The sequence below is a fragment of the Eulemur rufifrons genome, chromosome 28 (genome assembly GCF_041146395.1).
Source record: "Eulemur rufifrons isolate Redbay chromosome 28, OSU_ERuf_1, whole genome shotgun sequence".
NCBI classification, from domain to species: Eukaryota; Metazoa; Chordata; class Mammalia; order Primates; family Lemuridae; genus Eulemur; species Eulemur rufifrons.
In genome coordinates this window covers 29,442,442-29,469,668 of record NC_091010.1, presented here as the reverse complement: position 1 = coordinate 29,469,668, position 27,227 = coordinate 29,442,442, and the positions used below count along the sequence as shown (strand labels likewise).

At 38.4% G+C, this 27,227-nt stretch overlaps 1 pseudogene; it reads right to left on the bottom strand.

Moving 5' to 3' along the window:
* Window positions 1-638: 638 nt before the first annotated feature.
* On the bottom strand, window positions 639-27,186 carry LOC138376133 (ubiquitin-conjugating enzyme E2 W-like; annotated as a pseudogene).
* Between the last annotated feature and the right edge of the window lie 41 nt (window positions 27,187-27,227).

Genomic DNA, 27,227 nt, shown 5'->3' with positions numbered 1-27,227 from the left:
CCACTACATCTTGGTCACTGTGGTAGGCTCAAAATACCCGCCCCTGCCTCTAAGATATCAAGACCTAACCTCTGGATGTGTAAATGTTACTTTCCAGTAGTTTATATTCTCATGTGGAATACAGACAATAAACAGATACATAGATGCACAACCTAACATCAGATCCTGATGCACATTGTATGCTAAAAATAAAGCAGGTAGCTGAAGCCCAGGGATCCTGGGAGGGGAGCGGGGAATGGTAGGAAATGAGTTGGACCGGCTCAAATGGCTCTGCCAGGGTGCATGGTTAAGGGGTTAAGGGCTTTGTATTGCATCCTAAGTACGGCTTTGGGAATTCTCAGCATGTTTGGGAAGCCAGTGGGTTCCTCCTCAAGATGTCCCAGGGGTTGACTGATATTCCTGTCCTGGTGTAGCCCTTAAATTGCTCTGTGACCTTGAAAGATTTCTTTAACCTCTCTAGATTTTAATGTCCTTAACTCGGGTTAGAGTGACTATAGTTTATAAGGTTCTTGCTCTTAAAAAAACAGGAAACCAGTGCTCATGACCCGACTCTGAACAGGGAAGCAGCAGTCAGAAGCACAATGGCTGCTCTGGCCAAGGCGATCTTGCTCAGGGCCACTAGAGGGAGGCCGGCGAGGCTACCTTGGCAGGATTGAAATGTTAAGACTGAAGGCCTGTTTCAAAAAAGCCCTCGCTCACTCTCAAGATCTCCTTCTAATTAGACATAGGGCGAGACTCGTAGCCACACACGTTTTCAGCCAACCCTAGAAGGCCCAGGCTCCTTTTCCCATCTCAAAGCAGTCAAGCCACAAGCGAAGCGCTTCAGACCAGAGAAAAGGAACGAAGGCTCACGGATACAGCGTCCTGCCCCTCCCTGGCAGCAGAAGCCTGCTCAATTGGGAAGCAGCTTCTGTTCACGGTCCCTGCCAACTGCCCCAGTTCCTGGTGACTACAGAGCTAAGATGTGACTCAAGTGTCTCTCGATTCTTCCAAGAGTAATTTTATAATTACTTTCTTCTCTTCAGGTTCAGTGTTTAGAAGCTGACAAAACATCCTCTTGCCCCCACATCAAAGTAGAAACAAAATAATTTGGAGTTCAGGTGATGAAAACGTCAACTACAGGGGCCTAAAGGCCCTTTTAAGAAAAATTAAAAGGGAGGTAAATTCTGGAGGCATTTTTAGTGCATATTGTTAATGCAATATAAGGATATAATAATAACTATTAAGACAATTTTCTTTTTCCTCTACTTCATCCTTCAACACCTAAATCCAGAAACTAAAGATGGAGTTTCTAGAAAAAGATTCTCTCATGTATTCATTTAGTAAACTTTTTTTAAAACTTTTGACTCTTTATTTTGACATAATTTCTGACTAATGGAAAAGTTACACAAATAATACAATTTCTGAATACCTTTCTCCCGGATTCCAAATATAAACATTTTACATTTGTTTTCCTCTTCTCTCACTTTCATATTGCTTTCTGAGTGATTTCAGAGTGAATTGCAGAAATTACATCTTTTCTCCCATTTAGTGTACATTTCCTAGAAACAAGAACATTCTCTTGTATAACTGCTGTACCATGATTAAAATCAAGAAATTAATATGAAAACAATATATATTCTAATTTACAGAGTTTATTCTCTTTTAAATTAAAAAAAATTTAAACATTAAGCCTCTGTTAAAAATGTATTTCTTCAGCCTGAGCAAGAGCGAGACCCTGGCTCTACAAAAATATACAAAAATTAGCTGGGCATGGTGTCACATGCCTTAGCTAGGAAGGCTGAGGCAGGAGGATCGCTTAAGCCCAGGAGTTTGAGGTTGCAGTGAGCTATGATGATGCCACAGCACTCTAGCCAGGGAGATGCAGAGAGATTCTGTCTCCAAAAAAATAAAAAGTATTTCTTATTTTAGGGTACAGGATTAAAGGACAAGTAAAGAAAATTTACAAGAAAAAACTTGACAAAAGTTTTTCAATAGAAGTATTATAACATTCAAATTTGACTTAAAACATAACAAAAGAAAAAAGATTGCAAACAAAAATGTTTATGGATTTTCCAAACATAAATAAATGAAATAGTGTTTGGGCAGTAGGGCCTATGCTGATGGCTATCAGGAAGTAACAGAGTGTAAACTACTTGGAAAAAAATCTTTAATGTACAAATAACAAGCCCAAATCATGGACTGCAGCAATTTAATCATCACTGCCATTTTGTTTACTTCCAAAATAAAGCCTTGATTAAACCATTCATACCCTGTATTATTTATACCTTTACTTCAGAGATTGAGGAACTGCATACAACAAATGAATTTATTTTCAGCATAGGGATAACATATTGTACCTCTCTGCTAATGCTACTTAAAAACCTTCCATGTCAAAACAATTTGACAGCAGATATAAGCAATTAAATAAATATGCAATGATCTTTCATTACAGTCCTTTAAAGATGCATGTTAATTCATGCTGTTAACCTTAGGATCACAGTGCATAGAATCCAAATATCAACAGTTGGGGTGACTTTCAAAGTAATGTTGGACCCCTCACTTTATTTGTAATCCCACTACAACCAATAAATTCGTTTCATAGGCCCTATCATGTATTAATCATTGAGTAGCAGGAGTTAATGAAAACTTTTCCTGTTACAACGTCCATTGCTGGCAATGAACGTCCCAAAACCTCCAAGGAAGTAATTGTTATTGTACAATACGTGAGGACCTGGAACTTTTCTGAAAGCTTAAAAAAATAAAAATTAAAAATGAAATTATATTTGACATTTCCTGACACCTGCATTCATACTGTGTGACTAATAAAAGCATGTCAGTTGCCTGGACTGAACCAGTAATCAACATGCGCCCAGAATGCTCATGAATAAAGATGCAGTAAAGTGAAGTAGTCTTCATTGCCTATGGGTCACTTCCAGTCAAAGGCTAAAGTTCCAAGACTGAAGGATCTAAGTGCTCATTTTCTCAGTAGGAATACCTTCTGTTAGGAAGATGATGACAGTGGCATCAGCAAGTATCATCATGATACCACCATTTTGTTTCCTTTGGATTCTTGTCGCATGTTTGCACATAAAAAGAATTGTCTGGTGGTTGTCTCTTTTCTTTGCAAGTGGAAAGCATGCTAATAATGCTAAGACAAACTGACTGGACTGAGATCGCTGGGGACCAGTCTTCTGTTAGAATGGATAAACAGATGTGACTGTTGCTATAAACATGAGGATGAACAGGAATATTTTCACCAGTAAACATGACCTGAGGAGAGTCAAAAGGATATTGACTACTAAACTTAAATACAAGTTGAAAATTTTCCCCTTCAAATAAGGTACCTGGTGCACTTTCCTTGTCTGCAATCTACCGTGTAATTGAATTTTGAACACTCTTTTCATTTAAAGTCTTCCCAGGAGGTGGGTCATTTTGCAAAGCCAACAGTTCTTTTTGTAGTCGTTTCTTCTCTTCAATTATACTTTGATACAGCTAGTCTTCATCTGTGAATTAAATTCAGGCTATAGACAATGCACAATCTCTACGAAACTACAATTGTGGTTGCCGTCTTTGCCTGCCAAAAAAAAAAAAAAAACTCCCTGCATCTGCATTGATGCTATGAAGGAACCTACGATTTTTTTATTTGCACTAATCAGCTGAATTTAAGAATCATACAGGCTTTATTCTTATTTTTGCCATATTTGCTATATTCTTATTAATTGCCATTAATATATTTTTTATAGTAAAATAAACTCCTGGATGATATATAGCATTCAGTTATCATATCTCTTTAATCCCCTTTATACTGAAACCATTTCTTGGTTTTGCTTTGTCTTTCCTGATATTGAGATTTTTGAAAAGTACAAGCGAAATATTTGGTAGGATGTCCCTCCAATTGGGTTTGTCTGACGTGTCTTCATGATTAGATTCAGGATGTGCATTTTTGCTAAGTAAACCCTAGAAATGATGTTGTGTCTTTCTCAGGGACTCACACCAGGAAGCACATGATATCAATTTGTCCCATTACTGGCGATTGCTTGGATCACGTGTTAAGGTGGTGTAAACATACTAGGAAAACTCCCTATATTAGGAAATGTGCTAGGTTAGTGGTTCTTAAACTTTTCATCTTAGGAATATTTACACTCAAAAATTATTGAAGCTCTCAAAGAGCTTGTGTCAACGTTAGTTGTATCTATCCATATTTACTATATTAGAAATTAAAACTGAGAAATTAAAAAAATTGATTTGTTAATTTGTTTAAAAGTAATATTAAGCTTATTATATAGTAACATGAATAATATATTTTATGAAAAGTAACTTTTTTTCTTTTTTCTTTCTCCCTTCCTTCTTCCCTTCCTTTCCTCCTTTTCTCTCTTCCTTTTTCCCTTTCCCCAATAACAACTTTTCAAAACAAAAAAAACTAGTGAATAGAATGTCACTGTTTTGTATCCTTGCAACTCTTTTTAATGTATAGCTTAATAGAAAGTAGCTGGATTCTCATATCTGCTTCTGGATTCGATCTGTTGCAATAAGATTTTTGGTTGAAGTGTTAATATATGAAGAAAAAATATACACATGTAATTGGAAAAGGAAGGGGTATTTTAGTAGCCTTTTCAGATGTCTGTGGATAAATTTTTTTGATACTATTCCAAAACTCCAAAACTCAATAAGTGGTAGCATTTTAAAGGTTAGTTGCAATGTAAAATCTGAAACCATATCAATTAACCCCCGCCCCCAAAATCACAACTGTTAATATCACCATGGATCTCATCAGAAAGCACTTAAATATTGGGAAGCTGTGAAATTTACGATGATGGATACAAATTTTGCAAAATTTGAGTTTTCACTTGAATGTCAAATTTTTATTATTGGCAACAAATATTGTTAGTTGTTTTCTTTGAAGTAACAGGTTTACTTGTTTGTTTTGAGAAAATGCCCACTAAATTCCCAAGTCTGAATAACCAATGCTTGGTCTGTCATTTGTTCTTTCAAGTAAAAATGGTGTTAACATGAAAAAAGTGACTAGCTCACAACTCAAACAATTGCATGAGTGCTTTTTTTGGACAACCATCATACTTCCGTATGCAGCAGATATGATTTATGCATACTCCGTATTTATTACACAGACTGTTAAAAAAGTGAAGCTTTCAACAGTCAAGATTAAATAAAATTAATACATTTTAGTGCTTCATCAGGGACATTTTAAAGTAAAACTTGAATTTTTTTTTTAAACCAAAATTGCACAGCATTGAAAATTACAAGAACTACTAGTAGAGTTTAGTACACCTGCCTTGATTTGTGCCTAGGTGCCGGCAGTTTTACACGCCATTGCTTCTGTAATTTGTGCAAATGTCAACACAGTGAAAAAGGCAAGTAATGTCTTCATATTACTGTAAAAATACTTCCGACCTAAAAGTGTCTCAGGGACCCCCAGGGTCTGGGGACCACGCTTCGAGAAGACAATGAGACACTAACGTCTGTGTACTATACATATTCTGTCTTTCAGGAACTCAAAATCAAGTTGAAGACACAGACCAGCTGACCAGAAGCAGGGTGAGGGGAGAGTCCATAAATAGATATAAATTTTTATTGGTTGTGAGTTCAGGGGTTTGGATATACTATAAATCTATACTAATATGATATTGATCACATGAAATGTAAGCAGATCAAATTAAGATATGCTCTAAATGTAAAATACATATGAGATTTCAAAGCTTTCATATGGAAAAAAGAAAGTAAATATCTCATTAATAATTTTTATGTTGATTACATATATAGTAAAAACTTTATAATATAATATATTAAAATTAATTTCATCTGTTACTTTTTACATTTTAAAATGGAGCTACTAGAAAATCTAAAGCTATATATGTGGTTTGCATTATATTTCTATTGAGTGGTACTGTTATACATAAATACACACATAAAATGAAATACTGATTATAAAATAAGGCCAAGCAAAGCAGTGATGATAATGCATTCACTGCAAAACTAGGACTATTTTCAACTGATTTCATGGATTTGAGGTCAAGGGCAAAAAAGGACTTTATTTAAATAGTGTGGCAAAGATTATTTACATCATTTGATACAGACTGAGATCGCCAAGGGAACACAGAGGCATGCAACTAACCCAGGTTTGGGGAGATTGCAGAAGGCTTCCCAGAGAAAGGGATGTGTCAGTTGCAACTGAAGGAATATTAGAAATTCTTCAGGTGAATTAGGTGCAAGTGGGAAGGAAGGAAGAGGGTACCCCAGGGAGAAGGAATAGAATCTGCAAAGTCTCAGCCTTTGCTCAGAGCTTATTTGGAGAACTCCAAAATTTATAGGGGCTTGTAATACTGTTACATCACCACCTGCAGCTATTTACATAAAGTTCTGTTTTCCCTGAAGCACTTGTATATAAAAGAGAAGATTTATTTTACTTTCCTGCATTTCTCAAAAGAACCATGAATTTAAAACTAGATATTTAAAAATCTGGGAAACATCTTGGGCTCATAATAAGAGATACTTTGCAATTACTATTTGGTTTTATAGACAGGCACAGGGTTTTGCTTATCCACATCCTGCCAAAAATTCAACCTTTTGCTTCCAGAATAGTAAGAACTTGACTCCACAATGCATAGAGCTGCACATGGCTCTCAGTGAGAGGAAAAGTAAAAAAATAAAAGCCTATAAAGACGTAAAAATGATATTAACTTCATTCTGCAAAGATATCACATTAATATTACATTTATTGCCAAATTGAGCAGAGGGATCCCAGAGTGTTGGATTGGCAAGGACTTTGATAATTAATGATCCTCCAGGCCAATGACTACCTTGTCAATTGAGGGAACACCCCTGGTGACTGGTGGAGCCAAACTGATCGTTGGACCTCTACCTTGACCTCTCCTCTCCTCTTTAGATGAAAAACATGTCTGAAGTTCTCAGTCTTTCAAAAACTAGAGACTAGAAGATCTTCAGTGTGAACATAGCATATGCAAACCCCAAACCACCTACCTGAGACCCCTCATTTGCCTTTGTAACCATCTCTCTGAGGCTGCACTCTGCAAACATGGTCCTAATTCTCCGTGCTTGTTTGTTTCTGGTTGTTTCTCCTCCACTGGAATGTAGGTGCTATGAAAGCAGGGGCCTCATCTGTCTTGTTGGTGGCTGTCTCCTCAGTGCTGAGGACAATATCTGTCACACAGGAGGTACTCAAAAAGTGTTGTCATACTTGTTTAGTGCACTGTACAGTGTACTTTTTTTTTTCTGGGACAGAGTCTTGCTCTGTCTCCCCTGGTAGAGTGCCGTGGTGTCAGCCTAGCTCACTGCAACCTCAAACTCCTGGGCTCAAACAATCCTCCTGCCTCAGCCTCCCGAATAGCTGGGATTACAGGCGTGCGCTGTGACCACCCCCAGGTAATTTTTCTATTTTTTGTAGAAACGGAGTCTTGCTCTTGCTCAGGCTGGTCTCAAACTCCTGAGCTCAAGAGGTCCTCCTGCTTTGGCCTCCCAGAGTGCCAGGATTGCAGGCGTGAGCCACTGCGACTGGCCCTACACAGTGTATTTCTTGACTGGTAGACTATACAGACATTGTTCCATTTGGCATGTTTGAGAATGATACTGTGTCCACTTAAACCAGATCTCTCTGTTCCCCCGGAGGCTAGATGAGGGCAAGACTTACCAACTGGTCTTCAGGGGTTAAACCATCCCCAACACTGGACGAGGAGGATCTGTGCCTTGTCTCCCACCCCGCCTTTCCTCCTCCTCAAGGGAACAGCCATAGACTCAGCACCTCCTTGGCCCTGGGCATTTTACAGACATTATTTCCAGTCCTGACAATCACCCTACAAGATGGATTAATACTGTCAGAATCTCCGTTTTACAAATGAGGAAACTGAGGCTCAGAGAGTCCACACCACTTGCCCGAGGCACACTGCTAGTATTGCTGGATTTAGCTGCCATTCTAATGCTGCCCTGTGTTCATTCACCCCAAAGTCTGGCCTTGCTCTTCCATCCACGAGGAATCTGGTCTTGGGTTCTGCAATGCGGGCAGCTTGAGGAGGAGAATCAGTGTCTTTGGAGCACCTGGAAAAAAGTGAAAGTGAAGAGCAAGTAGAACTGTGGACCCTAACACCTGAGCACATATCGTGGGCCAGCGCCACACCAACACGTTTCTGGTGTGGCTCAATTACTGGTGGACAGGATTTTCATGGAGAGGGGAGCCTTAGGCTGGTAGAAGTTATGTATTATTATGCACCTTCACACTTTGCTCTTTTCACTTAACGGTATGTAATAGTAACTAACACCGATATGGTCCTTCTCTGCTGTGCGCCACACCCAGTTCTAAGCGCTTGATGCATATTAACTCATTTAATGCTCTCATCAACCCTATAAGGTACATAGTGTTATTTTCCACTTTATAGATGTTTCTATTGAGACACTGGAGAGGTTAAGTGACTTGTCCAAGATCATACAGCTGGTAAGAGGTGAGCCATGTTTCAGACTTGGGCAGTCTGGCTCTGGAGTCTGTGTTCTTAATTTCTACTCTAAGCTGCTTTTCTCAAACTATATATTGTATGTAAAGAAGATACAGGCCAGGCGCGGTGGCTCACGCCTGTAATCCTAGCACTCTGGGAGGCCGAAGCGGGTGGATCGTTTGAGCTCAGGAGTTTGAGACCAGTCTCAGCAAGAGTGAGACCCCACCTCTACTAAAAATAGAAAGAAATTATATGGACAACTAAAAATATATATAGAAAAATTAGCCGGGCATGGTGGCACATGCCTGTAGTCCCAGCTACTCGGGAGGCTGAGGCAGGAGGATTGCTTGAGCCCAGGAGTTTGAGGTTGCTGTGAGCTAGGCTGATGCCACGGCACTCTAGCCCGGGCAGCAGAGTGAGACGCTGTCTCAAAAAAAAAAAAAAAAAAGCAGATACATCATGAATATATAATACAGATCACATATTATAAAAATCAATTATCTTTTATATGTGATTTATATACTTGTATATTCTGTATGTAATGTTAAATATCTACCATATCAGTACATAGAGGACTTTCTCACTTTTTAAATATTTGTATAGTATTCCATTATGTCAATGTTGTGTAATTTATTTAACCAGTCTCCTATTGATGGACATTTTGGCTGTTTCTAAATCTTTTGCTATAACAACAATAATAATATAGAATATAGATTGAAGCTCTGACTCGGGTAGGGCAAGGGCAATATACGTAACCTAAACATTTGTACCCCCATAATATGCTGAAATAAAAAAGAAAAAAATATAGAATATAATTAACATATACTTATATAATATATAATTAAAATATAATTTATAATTTGAATAAAATAATATAAACATTACAATTAACATCCAGCACATGTTTATTTCCTATGCGTACAGGTCTATCTGTGAAATAAATTCCCAGAAGTGGAATTACTGAATCAAAGGCAATATGTGTTTGTAATTTTGCTAGATACTGCCAACTTGCATTCCAAGGGACTTGTATCCTTTACCAACTCCACCAAGTGCAAACATAGCCACACTCACAGAGTGCTCTGTCAAAAGGTTCACTGTCTCCCAAGGACAAATGAGTGGGAAAGCTGTGTGAATCCAAGGAAAATTAAGTTATGTAAGAAAAGGTCAGCAACTTGACCTGAGTCAAACGTCTGGCAAAAAGTATGACAAACCAGAAGCAAAACAGAAGGTACTTGATAATTATACTCAAGGGAAACTGTATCAGGACATTTATACCAATAATTAAGTTCCCATTCTGGGGAGCCTGGATTTTTAAACTATCCTCTTCCTCTGCAGAGAGAGGAAGGTAGTTGAATTCCAGGAAATGCCACCGAATTCCAAACACAGACAGGAAGTGTGTTATCTTCTAACCTACAATGGGGAAGACCTGATCTGGGTGGCCAAAAGCCTTCTGAGCTTACATGGAATAAAATTGCCTTCTCTGCTTCTAATTCTGATGACCTAGTTGAGTGCAGATTTCTGGGAGCTGATCAGAAGGGAATAAGGAGGACCCAGCTTCTCCCATGGGTGGCAGCCTGTACAGGAGCTCAAGTGAGGGTACGGGGTGTTCAGAGTTCTCTTGGAGATGCACTGAGCTGGGTGATAATAATCCTGGTGATTGTGGTTCTTTCTTTATTCATTTAGAGATAATGTTTTCCACATTTTTAATAAGGAACATATATTACTTTTATAATCAGGAAAATGTCTATTCAGATCGATTGCCCTATTTTTATAATCAGATTTTTTTTTTGTCTGTTGAGTTCCTTGTATATTCTAGATATTAGTCCCCTGTCAAATGAATAGTTTGCAAATATTTTCACCCATTCAACAGGTTGTCTCTTTGCTCTGTTGGTTATTTTGCTGTGCAGAAGCTTTTTGGTTTAATTAGGTCCCATTTGTTTGTTTTTATTTTTGTTGTCTGTGCTTTTGAATCTTAGTCATAAATTCTTTGCCTAGACCAATGTCTAGGAGAGTTTTTCCTAGGTTTTCTTCTAGTATTCTGACAGTTTGGGTCTATTGTTTACATCTTTAGTCTATTTTGAGTTGATTTTTGTATATAGTGAGAGATAGGCATCCAGTTTCATTCTTCTGCATGTTTCTATCCAATTTTCCCAGCACCATTTATTGAAGAGGGTATCCTATCCCAAATGTAAGTTCTTGTTAGTTTGGTCAAAGGTCAGCTGGCTGCAAATATGTGGCTTTATTTCTGGGTTCTCCATTCTGTTCCATTGGTCTATGTGTCTATTTTTATACCAATACCATACTGTTTTGGTTACTATACCCTGGTAATATATTTTGAAGTCAGGTAATATGATGCCTTCATCTTTGTTCTTTTTGCTCAGGATTGCTTTGGCTATTTGGGCTATTTTTTTAATTTCATAGGAATTTTAGGACTGTTTTTTCTAATTCTGTGAAGAATGATGTTGGTATTTTAATGGGTGTTGCATTGAATCTGTAGATTGCTTTGGGCAGTATTGCATTCTTATGACATTAATTCTTCCAATCCATGAGCATGGGATGTTTTTCTATTTGTTTGTGTCATCTACAATGTCTTTCATCAGTGTTTTGTAGTTTTCCTTGTAGACATATTTCACCACTTTTGTTAAATTTATTCCTAAACAAATTTTTTGTAGCTATTGTAAATGAGATTGCCCAGAAGAGAAAATCTTGATTACGAATGAGTTGATGAACCATCCAGAGTAATCCACAAACACATACATCAATGGAACAGAATAGAGAACTCAGAAATAAATCCGCATGTTACAGCCAACTGATTTTCAACAATGGAAACAAGAAGATACACCATGGAAAGGACAGTCTCTTCAATATGTGATGCTGGGAAAACTGGATAACCATATGCAGAAGAATGAAACTAGACCTCTATCTCTCACCATATACAAAAATCAACTCAAAATAGATTAAAGACTTAAATGTAATTCCTGAAACTATAAAACTACTGTAAGAAAACATAGGGAAAACACTTTAGAATATTGATGTGGGCAAAGATTTTTGTGGATAAGACCTTTAAAGCATAGGCAACAAGAATAAAAATAGATAAATGGGATTATATCAAACTAAAAAGTTTCTGCACAGCAAAAGAAACAATCAACACAGTGGAGAGACAAAATTCAGAGAGAGAGAAAATAGTTGCAGGCTATTGATCTGACAAGGCATTAATACCCAGAATATACAAGGAAATCAACAGCAAAAAGAAAAAAAAAAAAAAAAGACCCTGATTAAAAAATGGGCAATTGATCTGAATAGACATTCTGAAAAGAAGACATAGAAATGGACAACAAGTATATGAAAAAATGCTCAGCATCACTAAATCATCAGGGAAGTGCAAATCAAAACCACAAGGAGACACCATCTCACTGTAGTTAGAATAGTTATTATCAAAAAGACAAAAAAATAAATGCTGGCAAGGATGCAGAGAAAAGGGAACTCATACACTGTTAGTGAGAATGTAAATTAGTTCAGCCATTATGGAAAACAGTGTGTAGGTTCCTCAAAAAACTAAAAATAAAACTACTATATGACTCAGAAATCTCACTACTGGGTATATATCCAAAGGAAAGGAAATAAGTATGTTGAAGAGCTATTTGCACTCCCATGTTTATTGCAGGACTATTCACAATAGCCAAGATGTGGAATAAACCTAAGTGTCCATCAATGGATGAATAAAGAAAATGTGGTGTATTAGTGGTTACTAGAGGTGACAAAGGGTAGAGGTAGGATAGGGAGAGAGGTTGGTTAACAGGTACAAAAGTACAGCTACATAGGAGAAATAAGTTCTAGTGTTCTATAGCACTATGGGGTGACTATAATTAAGAACAATTCATTATATATTTTCAAATAGCTAGAAGAGAAGATTTTGAATGTTCTCAACACATAGAAATAATAAATGTTTGAGGTGATGGACATGCTAATTATTCTGATTTGATCATTACATGTATTGAAATATCACTCTGTACCCCATAAATATGTACAATTATGTGTCAATTAAAAAACTTTTACATACAGCAGTAAAAAAAAAAAAGAATGAATTGTTAAACCCTCATTGCCGGCAGGAGTTAAAATCAATCCAATCTGGATGGCAGTTTGATAATACAAGTGAAGATTCCAACAATGTAATTCTATTCTTGGGAATTTACCCTGAGGACATAACTTGAAATATGGAAAAAGTCGTTTACCAAAATAATTGCAGCGTTATTAATGAATCTGAAAAATAAGACATAAATGTTCAACAATACAGAAATAGTTATATAAATTAGTGTGTGTACACACAATGCAATATTATGCAGCCATCACAAAATTTAAGTTATAATTTTAAATGGAAAGCAATATATAAAAGTTATCAATTTTATGATTAAAATTATGAAAGAAATATCCACAGAAAAAAGACTACAAGGAAAGATACTAAAATACCAAATGTTAGTCTTTGGGTGGTTGGGATTGTGAGAAATTTAATATTTTTTCTTTTAATTTTTTTATGATGAGTATCAATTTTAAAATATTAAAGATATATTTATATAAAACAGTAGATTAAGGATTTAGCTTACATGTATGTTCAATGACTATATGATTAACTGTATTTCAATGTATGTACATGATTAATATAACTCTGTATGTGAAAAGTGGGCTAATTTTCTGAACTGCTAGTGAATTAGTGAAAGGTTGGCTTAGAGTTCAGTATATAATCACTGAAGTTAATACCATGGGTCAATAAAATGCTTCAAGGGGTTTATTGGAGGTATTTTAAGTAAATGAAGATTCATTTTAATCAGTACAATTTTCACATAAGCAGTAATAGATTCCATAAAGCCCTAACATTTTTTCCCTGGTAAGTAGATTAAACAAAGCCCTGCAAATTCCATTTATGCTGGTATTAGGTTATTAAGTATGAAGTGTCCAATTTCCTTAAGTACTAAGTTTGACAGCTGATATCTCTGACATTTCACTTTGACACTTCTTGTTTTATTTTTAAACAAGAAGTCTTTCAAACACATGGTTTGGCTTGTGATTATCTTTCAAATTTTTTTAGAGCAATTTTTGTGAAACCGTGGATAAGTAAAAAATTCGTGTTATTTTCAAATATGCCTCATAACACAGCTCACCTATAATAGTGGAGAGGTAACCATTCAGGGTTATTTATTGTGCCCATGCTATTTATCAGATACTGTCCACATGCTAGGGATGCAAAGATGATTAGGACATGGTCCTTGCTCAGGGGAAGTGGTTGGTTACAAACTCTATTATCCTGCCTTATGCAGGTAGCATAAATTAGCAAAGTGAGCTGAATAGGGTACGATAGGGAGTCGTGAGGACTGTGGCAAATTGGAGAGGGCTTCCCAGATTTAAAGGCCTTGGGCCGATCTTATCACAGGGTCCTCTGATTTAAAGTTTTTAAAAATACTGTGACTTTGGATTAAGCAAAAGAATTCCATTGGACAACGTTAGAACTATGGGGCCCATATGTGCAAATTCTGTCTTTGAGAATAGTCTTATTGAATGGCAAAGCACTGAAAGATGTGTCCAATAGCAAATCAATATAGTAATAGTTAGCTCACAAGTTTATTGAAAATATTAAATACAGTACTTGGCTATAAAGTACTTGGAAAATGCCTGCTATTAATTGTTATAAATTGCTGATAAAATTCATGTACGACTTTACCATGGGATTAGCTTTGGGAAAAACAAAAACAAACAAACGAACAAACAAAATTCACGTACCAAGGATAGAAGTAATCAGAGGGTGGAGCTAGAGAAGGACAGAAACCAAAGAGTGTTCCCCAGAGGTGGTGTTACATGAGCACTGTTGTTTTGTAACAACTTTACTGGGAGGTAATTCATATACTATACAATTTACTTACTAAACTGTATGATTCAATGGCTTTTAGTATATTCATAGAGTTCTGCCACCATCACCACAATCAATTTTAGAACATTTTTATTGCCCTAAAAAGTAACCCCGTGCCCATTAGCAGTCACCTCCCATTTCCTCCAACTCTTCCAGCCCTAGGCAACCACTAATCTACATTCTGTCTCTGAAGATTTGTCTATTCTGGCCATGGAATGTAAATGAAGTCATATAATATGTGGTCCATCGTGACTGGCTTCTCTCATTTGGCATAATGTTTCCAAGTGTCATCCATGTTGTAGTGTGTATTCGTATTTCATTCCTTTTTATTGCCAAATAATATCCCATTGCATGGATATGCCACATTTGATTTATCTGTTTATCAGTTGATGGCCAATTGGGTTGTTTCCACCTTTTGGCTATTATGAATACTGCTGCTATGAATATTTGTATACAAGTTTTTGTGTGGACATGTTTTCATTTCTTTTGGATATGTACCTGGGAGTGGACTTGCTGGGCTAAGCATTGTTTTGAATGATAAATAGAAGTTTTGAAGCTGAAGAGGCAGGAGAGTCAGAGGAGGGAGAAAGGATAGGGGAGACTTGGGTGGTTACTTTGCATTTTGAGCACAACCATGGAGATATAAAATAAAAAGGCGTACGTAGGAAACTCGAAGTTGTTCTGAATGGAGAAAGTGGTGTGAAATAAGACTAAAGGAGAAAGCAGGGTTTAGGCCACGAGGAGCTTGTTGGCCCATACTTTTTTCTGAAGGTACTCCAGAGCCGGTGAATGGCTTCCAACAAGGCAAGGGGCAGGATCTCTGGAGGACATGCAGAGGATGGGTTTGGTTCTACAGCTGGGATCCTAACTGACAGGCAGCTCTGTCAATGTAATGCTGCTCTTCAGAGCCATCACATGAAATATTTGGGCTGGCTTCTTGCAAAATAGTGTCACTTGGATTTATGATATTTGATACATTTATAACATGGTTAAGGGAGCTTTAAGATAAACCATTTTTTTAAAAAGACATTGCAAAACTAGGCAAGTCTTATTTCTGTTGGTATCAAAGTGTGTTTAAGTTTTTGAAAATGAATGTGCCAATTTGCTTAGATTCTTTTTTTTTTTTTTGCAGTAAGAAATATTCATTTCACCCAATAAAAATTAGAGCAGAATTGTGATTGAAATGGAGAAGATGATTCATGATTTGAACTAGAGTTTTCTGAAATGAAAAGCCCTTCTGCACTGGTAGCTCTTACAAAAGAGCATTCTGAGGGTGCCCCTGGTTTCCTCCAGGTTGAAGAACGAGAGCCTCAGTTGAGATGCTGTCATTCAGAATGAATAGCTTTTGTGTCCCTATGCTATAAGAACTATTAGGTATTATTAAGAATGCTGTTGTGTGTGTCTTCTCTCAAAGCCGCAGATACTAGGCTACGATTCTCTTCTGAGTTTATTAGATATGTTTTCCAGTCCTTTTCAGTCACGGGCCTTCAAAGATAATATTTTTCTGTGCTGATTCCAAATGGAATTTAAGTGTGACTATTAAAACAGCTCGTAGTTGCTTTTTAATTTTCTTATTCACTTGGTAAACAGCAGAAGTGGAGCAGTACGAAAGGATTTGCAAAAGTTGTATGAAACCTTCTGTTTTCTAGCATTTAATTTATTGGATTTGATTCCTTCATTTTGAAATGAAATATAAGCTGGTAAAGTTTAAAATGTTGTCAATATACATTCAGTTCACAAATATTTATTGATTTCTGTGTGTCAGATACTATGGGAGGCACGAGGGATAAGCAAAGATAAAGGCCCACTGAAAGGGGTTTACAACCTACTAAAGAAGGTAAGAGTCATACACAAACGGCTGCTGTGAGATAGAGTGGGGCAAGGCCTGGGAGTGGCATGAGCGCAGTCCTGAGAGATGTAGCAGTGACAGCAGTCCTTTGGGACCACTGTCATGGGTTGCTTAAAGGGATAATTTCTGAGAAATGCATCCTTAGGCGATTCGTCCTTGTGAGATCATAGAGTGCACTTACATGAACCTAGACGGTGTACCCTACTACACACCGAGGCTGCGTGGTATGGCCTATTGCTCCTGGGCTACAGACCTGAATGTTACTGTTCTCAACACGGTAGACAATCGCAACACAATGGTAAGTATTTGTGTATCTAAATGTATCTAAACATAGAAAAGGTGCAGTAAAAATGCAGTATACAAGATAAACGGTACACCCGTGTAGGGCACTCACCATGACTAGAGCTTGCAGGATTGGAGCTGCTCGGGGTGAGTCAGTGAGTGAGTGAAGAGTGAATGGGAAGGCCCAGGACATTACCGCACACTACTGTAGACTTCACAAACACTGTACACTTAGGCTACACTAAATTTATAAAAAAATATTTTTCTTCAATAATAAATTAGCCTTAGCTTACTGTAACTTTTTTACTTGATAAACTTTTAACCTTTTTAAGCTTTTCAACTCTTTTGTAATAACACTTAGCTTAAAACGCAAAAACATCGTACGCTATAGAAAATTATTTTCTTCCTTTACATCCTATTCTATAAGCTTTTTTCCTATTTTTAAAACATTTATGTATTTATTTGTTACTTTTCAAACTTTTTTTCTTAAAAGCTAAGATACAAACACACACGTTAGCTTAGGCCTACACAGGGTCTGTATTCTTAAGATGTCACTAGGCAAAAGGAATTTTTCAGCTATATTATAATCTTATAGAACCACCGTCGTATTTGCAGTCTGTCTTTGTTATACATATTGTTATGTGGCACACGACTGTGTTTTTATGGGTATTTGAAGGGTTATGCAGAAAAGGGGTCTGTGATTGACTATGTTAGGAAGCCCTGAATGAAACAAAATTAAATGGGCAGTGTGGTGCAATGGCTGAGAGTGTCTGGGTTCAGATCCTGTATTTTTCACTTATCCGTGGTGGGATTTTGGTCATATTAGTTAACACTAGATTTTCCTCATCTATAAAATCAATCTACTCCATAGGTAGTAGAGAGGAGTAAATGAGGTAAGACCTGTAAAGAATTCAGAACAAGCTCTCAATAATGAGTATTCTTTGATTGTGGGACTTCTCAGAACCCAAAGTACTAATATGCATTTTGAATGGAAAAGTGAGAGAGAGAGGGAGACATGGAGAGAGGAAGTGGGGAGATGGGGAGGGGAGAAAGAGAGGGATAGAGGGAGAGAAATCATGCAATTTCTTCCAAACCCTTTTGACTGCACAATACTTTTTTTTTTTTTTTTTTTTTTTTTTTTGAGTATCTCAAAGGGCTAATGTTCTAAGGAACAGATCTTGAAAACCCTAGGACAGGGAGATCAGAAGGAAAGAAGGCAGTAGTTGGTCTGGGCCTTGTAAGATGGGTGTGACTTGATCAAATAAGAATGGGGTACAAAGTAAAAAAGAGCAAAAGTAAAACCACAGTGTTATTATAATTGAGAGCAGCAAAAATATTTTGGAGAAGTTATATTTGTTTCGAGGGAAAAAAACCCGACTTACTTATGGAAAGGGAAACAGGCAAAATGATCACCGTGGACAGCTACTGTTTTTGCCTGTCAGAATCCATTCCCCCTTCTCCAGGTGACAGCATCGGAATTTTCCTTGGGGAACCACCAGAGGTGGATACGCTGAGAAACTACTGCAGGTTAAGGCTTCAGGCCTCTCCCCTGTACAGGCCCTTTCTCAGGTCGTGGGCGGGGCCGTGGCAATGCATCACAAAGTCTTGAGTGTTGTAAAATGTGCCAAAGTGGCGTACTTTGACCTTAACTGATTAAGACCGCTGTCTCTTTCCATTCTGATGTTTCCTCATTTATACTTTCCATTGTGTTTGAGATACTTGGAAGGGCTATGGGTGTATTTTTGAATCCATTTGAGGGGAAGTTGAGTTGGGAATACCTTTAGTTTGAATTTTAATGTATATATTTATGCAACTCACAGTCACTCCATGACAGTTCAGTTTTTGCTGGCGTCCTAATGTAGTCCCTAACTTCCAGCGATGCCTCTACTGCCCTGTGATGCCTGTTCTGATGTTGCAACAAGAGGACACCAATAGCAAACTGGTTAACGAGTGTCATCGACTCAAAGAGTATTTAAGATTAGTCCCTGGACAGGAAAACTTAGAATGTCTGGAAATCTTCCAGCTCATATATAGGAGAAATTTGAGAGGTCCCAAATTTGGCCATAATCATAAAAATATACAGAAAAGTATAAATAACAAGTTGTGAATCTGAAATAACATTTTAAAGCTATCAGTAACCAGAAAAGCCCCCAAACGACAACAAAAAAAACAAATTCTCTTCAACCATGGTAGAGGAAAGACTTTCTATTCTCCTTAAAAAATGATATTTTGAAGTCATTGTTGCATGAAGAAGTGATTGAAGAGTATTCACCCAAAAAAAAAATATCGAGGGAGGGAAAAATATTATGGAGATATGCCAGGGAGGATTTTGTGATGATTTCTTAGCTGTTATATATCTGTGATTTGTTTTATTTGAAATATTTCCTTTTAATATCTAATTTTGTACTTACAACTTTCTATTCCTTTTCTAAAAAGGATTCCTCGAACTGAAAAAGAGAACTCACAAAACTTGATCCGCCTCTGGGAGTGACTCTTGCCATCTCGCCTCAGGAGGTTCAGGTGGTGCCGAGTCACCCCAGGCTCTGGAAGGGCAGGTCTTTCCAGGATGGCTGAGAGATCATTGCAATCAGCGGGCCTGAGAGAAGCGCTCAGGGCTGGGCGCGTGAGCCAATCAGAGCCAGAGACTGTTCTCGGCTCCTGCCAGGAGCCGGGTGGCTGGGAGGGGGTCCTCCCCTGACATGCGCAGGGCTGCAGCGAGGACAGATGGAGGCTGCATACTTTGTGTCTAAAAATGATAAAGTATTACAGTAAATCAAGGTACCAACTTGGTAAATAAAATATAATCTATCCTAATGTGACAAATATACCTTCATAATGACAAAATCAAAACATAGGTTTAAAGCTATGGTTTTCATATGATTGAAAATTATCAAACAATCAAAGACAAATGAGCATGATTGAGCATTGTTAGTAAGCTGGTGGTGAGTAGGTGAATAACAAAATAGACACATTTAATCTCATAAATTATGTAGTTATTCCATAAAATGTATTTTTTATTTATGTCAGTAAAAATCACTACTTTATGATCAAAGTTTTCGTATCACTTAGGTTCTATTGATAGTAATGATCCAATGGCTTAAAAAATAAAATTTGCATATATTTTCATAAAAAATATAGAATTAGGGAAATGTAAATTTTTAAAAAGTAACAATACTTTTCAGTTATTTTACTTATAAGGTTTTAAACAGTCTATTAAAATAAAATATAAAATACATATGATAGTTAATTAGTATCAAAAATTAAATCAAAGGTAGATAAATATAGCTTAAATTTTAAATGAATTTTGAAATCTAAATTCAATCTTATTAAATTTAAAAAAAAACCTATTCACAATTCTAATGTTCAATGTTCTTCTAGTTGCCATGACATTAAATCAGGATCACATTTTATGCATGTAACAACCTAGACCCATGTGTAAAAAATTTAAGAGCAATATGAATTCCTTAATATTATTAAATGTATCTCAGCCACAACATGCAAATATTGGAAATACTTCTTTAATTGTTGGCTTGCTATGCAGCTGTAAATTGGGACATGAAGAAATGCAAAAAAAAGAAAAAGAAAAAGGAAAAAAAAGGCTTGGCATTACTGGGAATTAATATTTCATCTGCAGGATTCTATTGCATCCATATTAATTAGAAAATGACTTGACAAATGAATTAATTTGTCTTTTCTCCTACCTAAACTCTCGCTCCTCACACTTCTAAGCAGTGTCCATCTCTGATTGTCAGCAGGACAACTCACAAAATATCCTGGCATTCAATGCAGTTAATTTTAGGACACAGAACAAGAGGTGGGGAGAGGAATTTCCCCGGGGCCTAAACGTTATTATTCACAAGAACCGATGTTTAGGATGCTCTTTACTGAATATATACAGTATGCAGTTTTGTGTGTGTTTGTGATAAATGGCATCCTCTAAAGGCCCAGGGAAGACAGAACTCCCTAGAGGACCACCATTCTGTGGCTACCCAGAACTCCTGGGGCTCAGTCTCCCTGGTGACTGCTCCTCTCCTGTGGGGGCGGGGGGGGGGGGGGTGTGGCGAGTGATCTTACCCCTCACTCTGTTTCCAAAGCTGTTTCTCCTCTCTCTCTCTCTCTCACTGTCTACCCTCTTTAATGACTTCAATATTTTAAAAAGACTTTGACTCTACTAGCTTCAGATTTCTTCTGCCCCAGGCAGTGGGTAGGAATCCCCGAGTCAAGGAATGATGAGGACTGGCTATCTGCTTAAAACAGGAAGAGGGAAGAATTCAAGAAAACATGCACACATTAATATCCCAGTAAATCCCTGCCACAGTGGCAATAGCTACTTGCTTTCTAGGCGGTGGGAAGTTATGTTTTAATTGTTGCCTTCAGCCCTTAAATCACAATGGAAGCCATTCTAGAAACCAGCTTAGAGAAATGGAAACAGATATTAGAGGTAAAACCTGCGAGTCCTCCCTGAGAGTGATACAGCTTTAGAGGTAAAACCTACAAGTCTTCCTTGAGAGTGAGACAGCTTCATTAAAGGCTGTCTGACAAGGAGCGGAGGCAGCGGTTGGGGGGCGGGTTGGGGCCAAGACCTGGAGATTTTCAGTCTGAGAGCTTTTTGCAGAAGCATGGAGAGACTATTGTTTCCATGAAATGGGTATTAAATAGGACAGTGACTTATGTAGCCAGGTTGTGTTTTAGGGAGCCTAGCATGAAAAGAGGGGATGTTTTGCGTAAGACTGAGCAGGCATAATTACAATATGGGTTAGAAGAGTGGTTAAAAAAATTAGGCCCAGAGGAAAAAAATATCAAAAGTAAATTGTAATTTTATGTTGTGAACTAATTGGAAGCTTAAAATGGCAATTGGAATTCTTTCTGGGCCTCAGGGAGATGAGGCGGTCTTCTTCAGGATGTTTGAACTTAATTACCAGGTGCAGCAAGAGCAGAATGGATTTTGTAAAAATTACTTAAAATAATCCTGTTGGGCACCAGAAATGGTTATATTTATCTAAGGGCCTTAGCACATCTTTCAAGTTGAAAGATAATTTGTATCATTGAAAATTTAGTAGAATTTTAATGCATCTGCAGATGAGTGGGAGCAGGGTTTGAAAAATGTGCTCTGTACCCTGTCAGGAATTCATTTGAGTTTAAAAATGTATCTGGATGCTTCTTTAGTGGTATACTGGTATACTGGCAGCAACCAGTTTTTATGGTCTTAAAAATATTTTTAAAAGCTAAAATATAAAACATTACAAAGTTTCAGAAAAATAGAAAAAAGTCAGCTATAATCTTACCAACCTACGGCAAGAACTCTTCTTTTCTTTTTATAATCCTTTGTGGGCATATAGTTTTCATATTGTTACGCAATTTTGTATCATGCTCTTTTTTCTTCATTATAAAATAAGCATTTTCTTATGTTATTACATATCTCACATTTTAATTCAAAATTTTAATGGCTGCATGGTATTCCTTTTAGGAATCGTGCCAAAATTAACTTAATAGCAGTCTCTAGGATAAAACATTTAGATTGTTTCCACTTTTTGCTATTAAACATAAAAATGCAGTGAATACTCATGTGGAAAGTGCCCTCCTTCATGTCTTGTCCTGGGTCCAGGTTTTAAATTATTTTTGTGAAGTGGGATTAGTGGGTAAAAGGAGATAGGACATTTTCTTGGCTCTGGTTACATATTGTTAAATTATTTTGCAAAAGAATTTTTCCAATGACATAAAATGCTACAAATGTATCAGACTGGCACATACATTCATTGTACTCATCAGCATTTTGTCTGTATTTTTCTTTCCTTCCTTCCTTCCTTCCTCTTTCTTTCTTCTTCTCTCTTGCATAAACTCTAATTTAATATCAGCTCTCTTTTATGTTTTTTTAATTATGAGCAGAGCTAAATGTTTTTGCTTATGTTTATTTTTCCTTAGGTCCTTTATGCATTATGTATTCGGGACTTAAAGAATAACCTCTCTGATGTGGGCCTGAATTCAATTGACGATAAATTCATTAAAAGTCTTGAAAACTTGTTAGATGAAAGTAATTATATGCCAACTCCAGTGAATGAAAGGACACTTTTAGTTATATTTAAATCAGAAATTTAATGTTTCTAATGAGAGTTATTTAATACTTTCAGGTAACTGTTTTCTCTGGTTACCTTGAACTAAACTAATTTCCTTCAAAATGTTAATAAGGAGTTATAGAAAAGAGTTCCATGATGAAATAAGTTGGGATATAACACTTAAGAGGATAGTGGGCAAAGAGAGGAGCCTTTTCTCTAATTGACACTAAAAGAGCCTAGACAAATTAAATCATATAATCCAGCATTTCCAGTTTGTATGATTCCCAAACTCTGTTCCAAGGGAACCAGACTCCAGCCTCCTCCTGAGGCTTCCAAAGCACATTAGCTAAAGAAATCTGTTTAACGAATTGCTTGATCATACAGTTTACATTCTTCATGGATGTGATCACGAGAGATACCTAGGACATTTTTCTCTTTGAAAAGAGGAATTCTTCTTCCTCCTTCCTACCCTAGAAAGCCAAATGAGCAGCAAAGGATGTGTACAAGCAGGGGATGCTTATCTGGGACTTAGGGAAAAGACTTCATTGCCTTGGGTCCTTGTATTTTTTCCCTTTTTGTCATTAAATGGTAAGATCTATAGCAGTGGTTAAGGTTGAGGGTGCTCAGGGGTACATAAAAAATCCACTGGATCTTTAAAAATGTAATAGAACCTCTAACACTGTTTATTTTTCATCTTATCTTTTGGATACTTTGATTCCTCTGTGTGTTTTATATTGTAGAGTAGCATATATTTATAATACATAGACATGTATGAGGTTGCATGCTAAAGTTTGGATACCAGTGATCTAAGATGGCTAAGAATAGGTTGTGGATTTAAAAGAAAATAGTTCAAGAGGCTGGTCATTTATTCATTCATTAAAAAAATATTTATTGAGCAAATAGTGAGGGTCAAATATACCAAGCACTAGCACAGAGGATACTATAACAACCAAGGGTCCCTGTCTTCCCAGAGTTGGCAGGACTTGGGCCAGAGGGACAAGAGAAGTTCTGGAACCTCACGTGTGATTATCAGACAAGGACACTGGGATTTGGAGCATACTTTTACCTGGAGTTTCTTCTCTGCATACGCCCATCTCCAACCTGTGGTGGCAGCTGATGATGCATTAAGAATTTGGAACTGCTATTTCCTATCCATCTCTTTTTTTCTATGTCTTTTTATATTAAAGATACACACAATAATGCTTGACTCTAAAATCTGTGATTCTCAAAGCTGGGTGCACTTTAGAATTGGCCTAGCTAAAAGGTTCATCATTATATGACTTGTCCCGTTGATTGATATCAATTGGGGGTCATATAATGGTATATTTGCTGGGGCTGCTATAACAAAGTACCACAGGTGGAGTGGCTTAAACAACAGAAGGTATTGCCTCCAGTTCTAGAGGCTAGAGTCGGAGACGAAGGTGTCGTCAGCAAGGCCGCTTCCTTCTGTGGGCTGTGAGAGAGGATCTGTGCCATGCCTCTCACCTGGCTTCTAGTGGTTTTCTGGCAACCTTTGACATTCCTTGCCTTGTAGATACATCACCCTGATCTCTGCCCTTCATCTTTACATGTTATTCTCCCTGTGTCTGTCTCTGTGTCCAAATTTCTCATTTTTATGAGGACAGCAGCCCTACTGCACTAGGGCCTACCCTAAGGACTTCATCTTAACTTGATCATCTGCAAACACCCTATTTCCAAAGCAGATTAACCTTCACAGGTCTGGAAGTCAGAACTTCACCATTATTTGGGGCACTGTTCAACCATTACAGATGGTTAGAACATGCTAACCATCTGGAAGGATGGGTTCACAAATGCCACCATGACGTACAACGATTCTATACTACAATATTTTAGATTTAATCAATCTGCCTTCCTTACAGGGATCACTTTGCAAAATATACAATTCCAGTCTACTTAGGTAAAGAGTGGGTGTTGATGCGATTTCAATTGCAACTATTTGATAGTTTGGGATTCTATTTGGTGGTGCTTGTAGCAAGACAAATGGCTGCGTGATGCCTGGCTCGCTGCTGCTGCGTGACACCATCCGTGGAGAGGAGTCTGCTCATTGTGGAAGTTCACATTTCCAATCTGACTCTGTCGGTCCAGACTGTTCCTACCCTCTCTAGGTCCAGGCAACCAGTTCTTATAGCTCTAAGTCTTATCCTTTAAGATTTACCTGCCCCCTGGGGAGTTCACATTAACTGCTTTTGCTTCCTCTACCCTGGCCTCCAGGTTGGCCCCAAATTCTCAGAGAAGACTTTATGACATGCTTGAAAACAGAGGAGAAACACACACAGAATAGCAATCTGATAATATGGTTCCTAAATGCTGCTTTATCAGTTGGGTGCAACAAAATCACTGAGGGGAATAAAAATGCTGATTCCAGGCCCCACCTATGGACATTGATTCAGAATGTCTGGGGTTGGGCACAGAAACATGTGATTCAGAAACCAGGAATTTAGGAGAGGAAACAGCCCCCAGTGTTATCAGCGATCATCTCTGCTTGGTGAACTTGCTTTTGTTTTCTTCGATAGAAGTGTCTATTTATTTTACAAGTTTTCTGCCTGTATTTTTATGTTCTGAGAGAAATTGACAGACAGGATTAAAAAAATATAAGCTAAGACGCCCCAGTGAAGCGTTGCAAAGGCTGTTCTCATGGGGGTGGTGGCCGGGGGGGGGGGGGGGGGTGGGGTGGCGGGGGAAGTTAAATGATAAGTAGGATCATTTGCTACTCCAAGGTAAAGTTAGAAATGTGTCCTCAGGACCTCTGGGCCTTAAAGGAACCCTCCTCTGGCTCCTTTCTGAAAGCAACTCCTTGGAATAATCCCACATGCCCCAGGATGACCTGGGCCAGCCTGGCTCTTGGCTCATGAGGAATAGCAGCTGTTTGCAATTTTCCTGTGTTCTCCCTGTTACAGTCTAAGGTGCCTCAAATACCAGAACTCTGTGCAGGGATGTCCACAAGTGGTGGCCTCCCTTCTTTGTCCACCAAGACAGATCCCCTCTTCTGGGGTGTGGACAATCTCAGGGCAGAGCAGAAAACATAATACAACCATGTGCTTGTGCAGGGCAGTCTGTCTGGTCACAGTTTAAAAGCCTTTCATGCAAATGATTGCTCATTTAGAAAGAAAAATAATTACTGCAAAGATTCTTAAATGAGGGCTATTGACACATTCTGGGGCGAATTTAAGCACAGAGTGGGGTTGCAGAATTGACTCTGATAGAGGAAGATGAGGAATGGACTGGAAGCATCTGCAAGCAGAGGTAACCGAGCAGAGAGGGAGAGGAGGCTAAATTTATACTCGGCATCTAGGTCACGCCGGCTGGCTTGGGAAAGGGAAATTGAGCTGGGGGTTGAGCGAGAATGGCGAGGCAAATGCATAAATAAAAGTGGCTTGGGCCAACGCTTCTCAGACTTCCACATGCACACAATCGCCAGGGATCTTGTTAAGTGCAACTTCTGATTCAGCAGTTCTGGGTGGGGCCTAAGAGTCTATGCTTGTAGCAAGCGCCCGGGTGCTGCTGTTGCTGGTCCACAAACCCCACTTGGAGAAGTGAAGCCTTCAGAGCTGGAGGGGACACAAAAGGGGCTCCAAGGGGCTGAAAGGAGTGTGGTTTACTGTGTTGTCTGAGCACACAAGGCTGTCTAGGGAGGGACTTCCTAGGGATAGCAAAAATCATTTGATCAAGCAGGAGGGAGGCCATCTGTTTACAGCCAGTAGTATTTGCTGCAAAAGAGATCAGATTTTGAGTTGCATTGACATGAGTGTGAATCCCACGAATCTTGGTGTTTATCTTGTAGGGAATGGGAGGCTTTGAAGGGTTTAAGCTTCTCCTGGTCAACTCCTTCCTTAGCCTGCTGGCTAAGGGCCTCGTTCGTGCTTGAGACGTGGCTGGAAGTTTCAGTGGAAATGGCCCATTGCCACCCTCCTGGCCAGGCTGAGGGATGCCTCCTGCCCAGAACCACTTGCCCAGAAAGGGAGAAAGGTTCGCAAGGCCAGACCTCTAGCTGCAGTCAGGGTATACAATGGACACTCAGAGCCCCTTCCCATAATGAGGCTGGCTGTTGGTGTCTTGCACCTTGGATGCTCAGAGTCTGGTCCGTGAACCTGCAGTATCTGCGTCGCCTCATTAGAAACTCAGAATCGTTGACTCTATCTCACTCAGACCATCCAAATCAAACCTGCATTTTAACAAGACTCCACGGTGATGCGCATGCACATTAAAGTTTGAGAAGCACTGCCTTACATAACTCTTCCATCAGCACTTTTCAGGCCAGGGAAAGAAACTCAACTAATAAGTTAAACCAGTGCTTACATAGCCTTACTGTGGACCAGGCAATGTTCCGAGCACTTTTCAAATATTAACTCTTCTAATAAGCCATCAGCCACATCGTTGCACTCTTCTCTTACCTAATGCCCGTGTCAGAGCTGCCCTGCAGTGTCCATGAGGGTGGTACATCTCTGTTGTGTAGAACCCCTGCACCCACCTGGCCACCGGGGAGGTGACCACAGCCTCTTTCTGGGGCTCAGCAAAAAGGAAGGCTTGTGGGGGAAATTTGCCTGTGAGGGGACACTCCATCTGGAATAGTCCTTTGTTGGCATCTTGGAAAGTGTTCTGGGTTCTGACAGTGACTGCATTCCGGAAATGGAGTTGGTACATTGGCTTCTAGCCACTGTTTGGACTCCAGAAGGAGAGAAAAG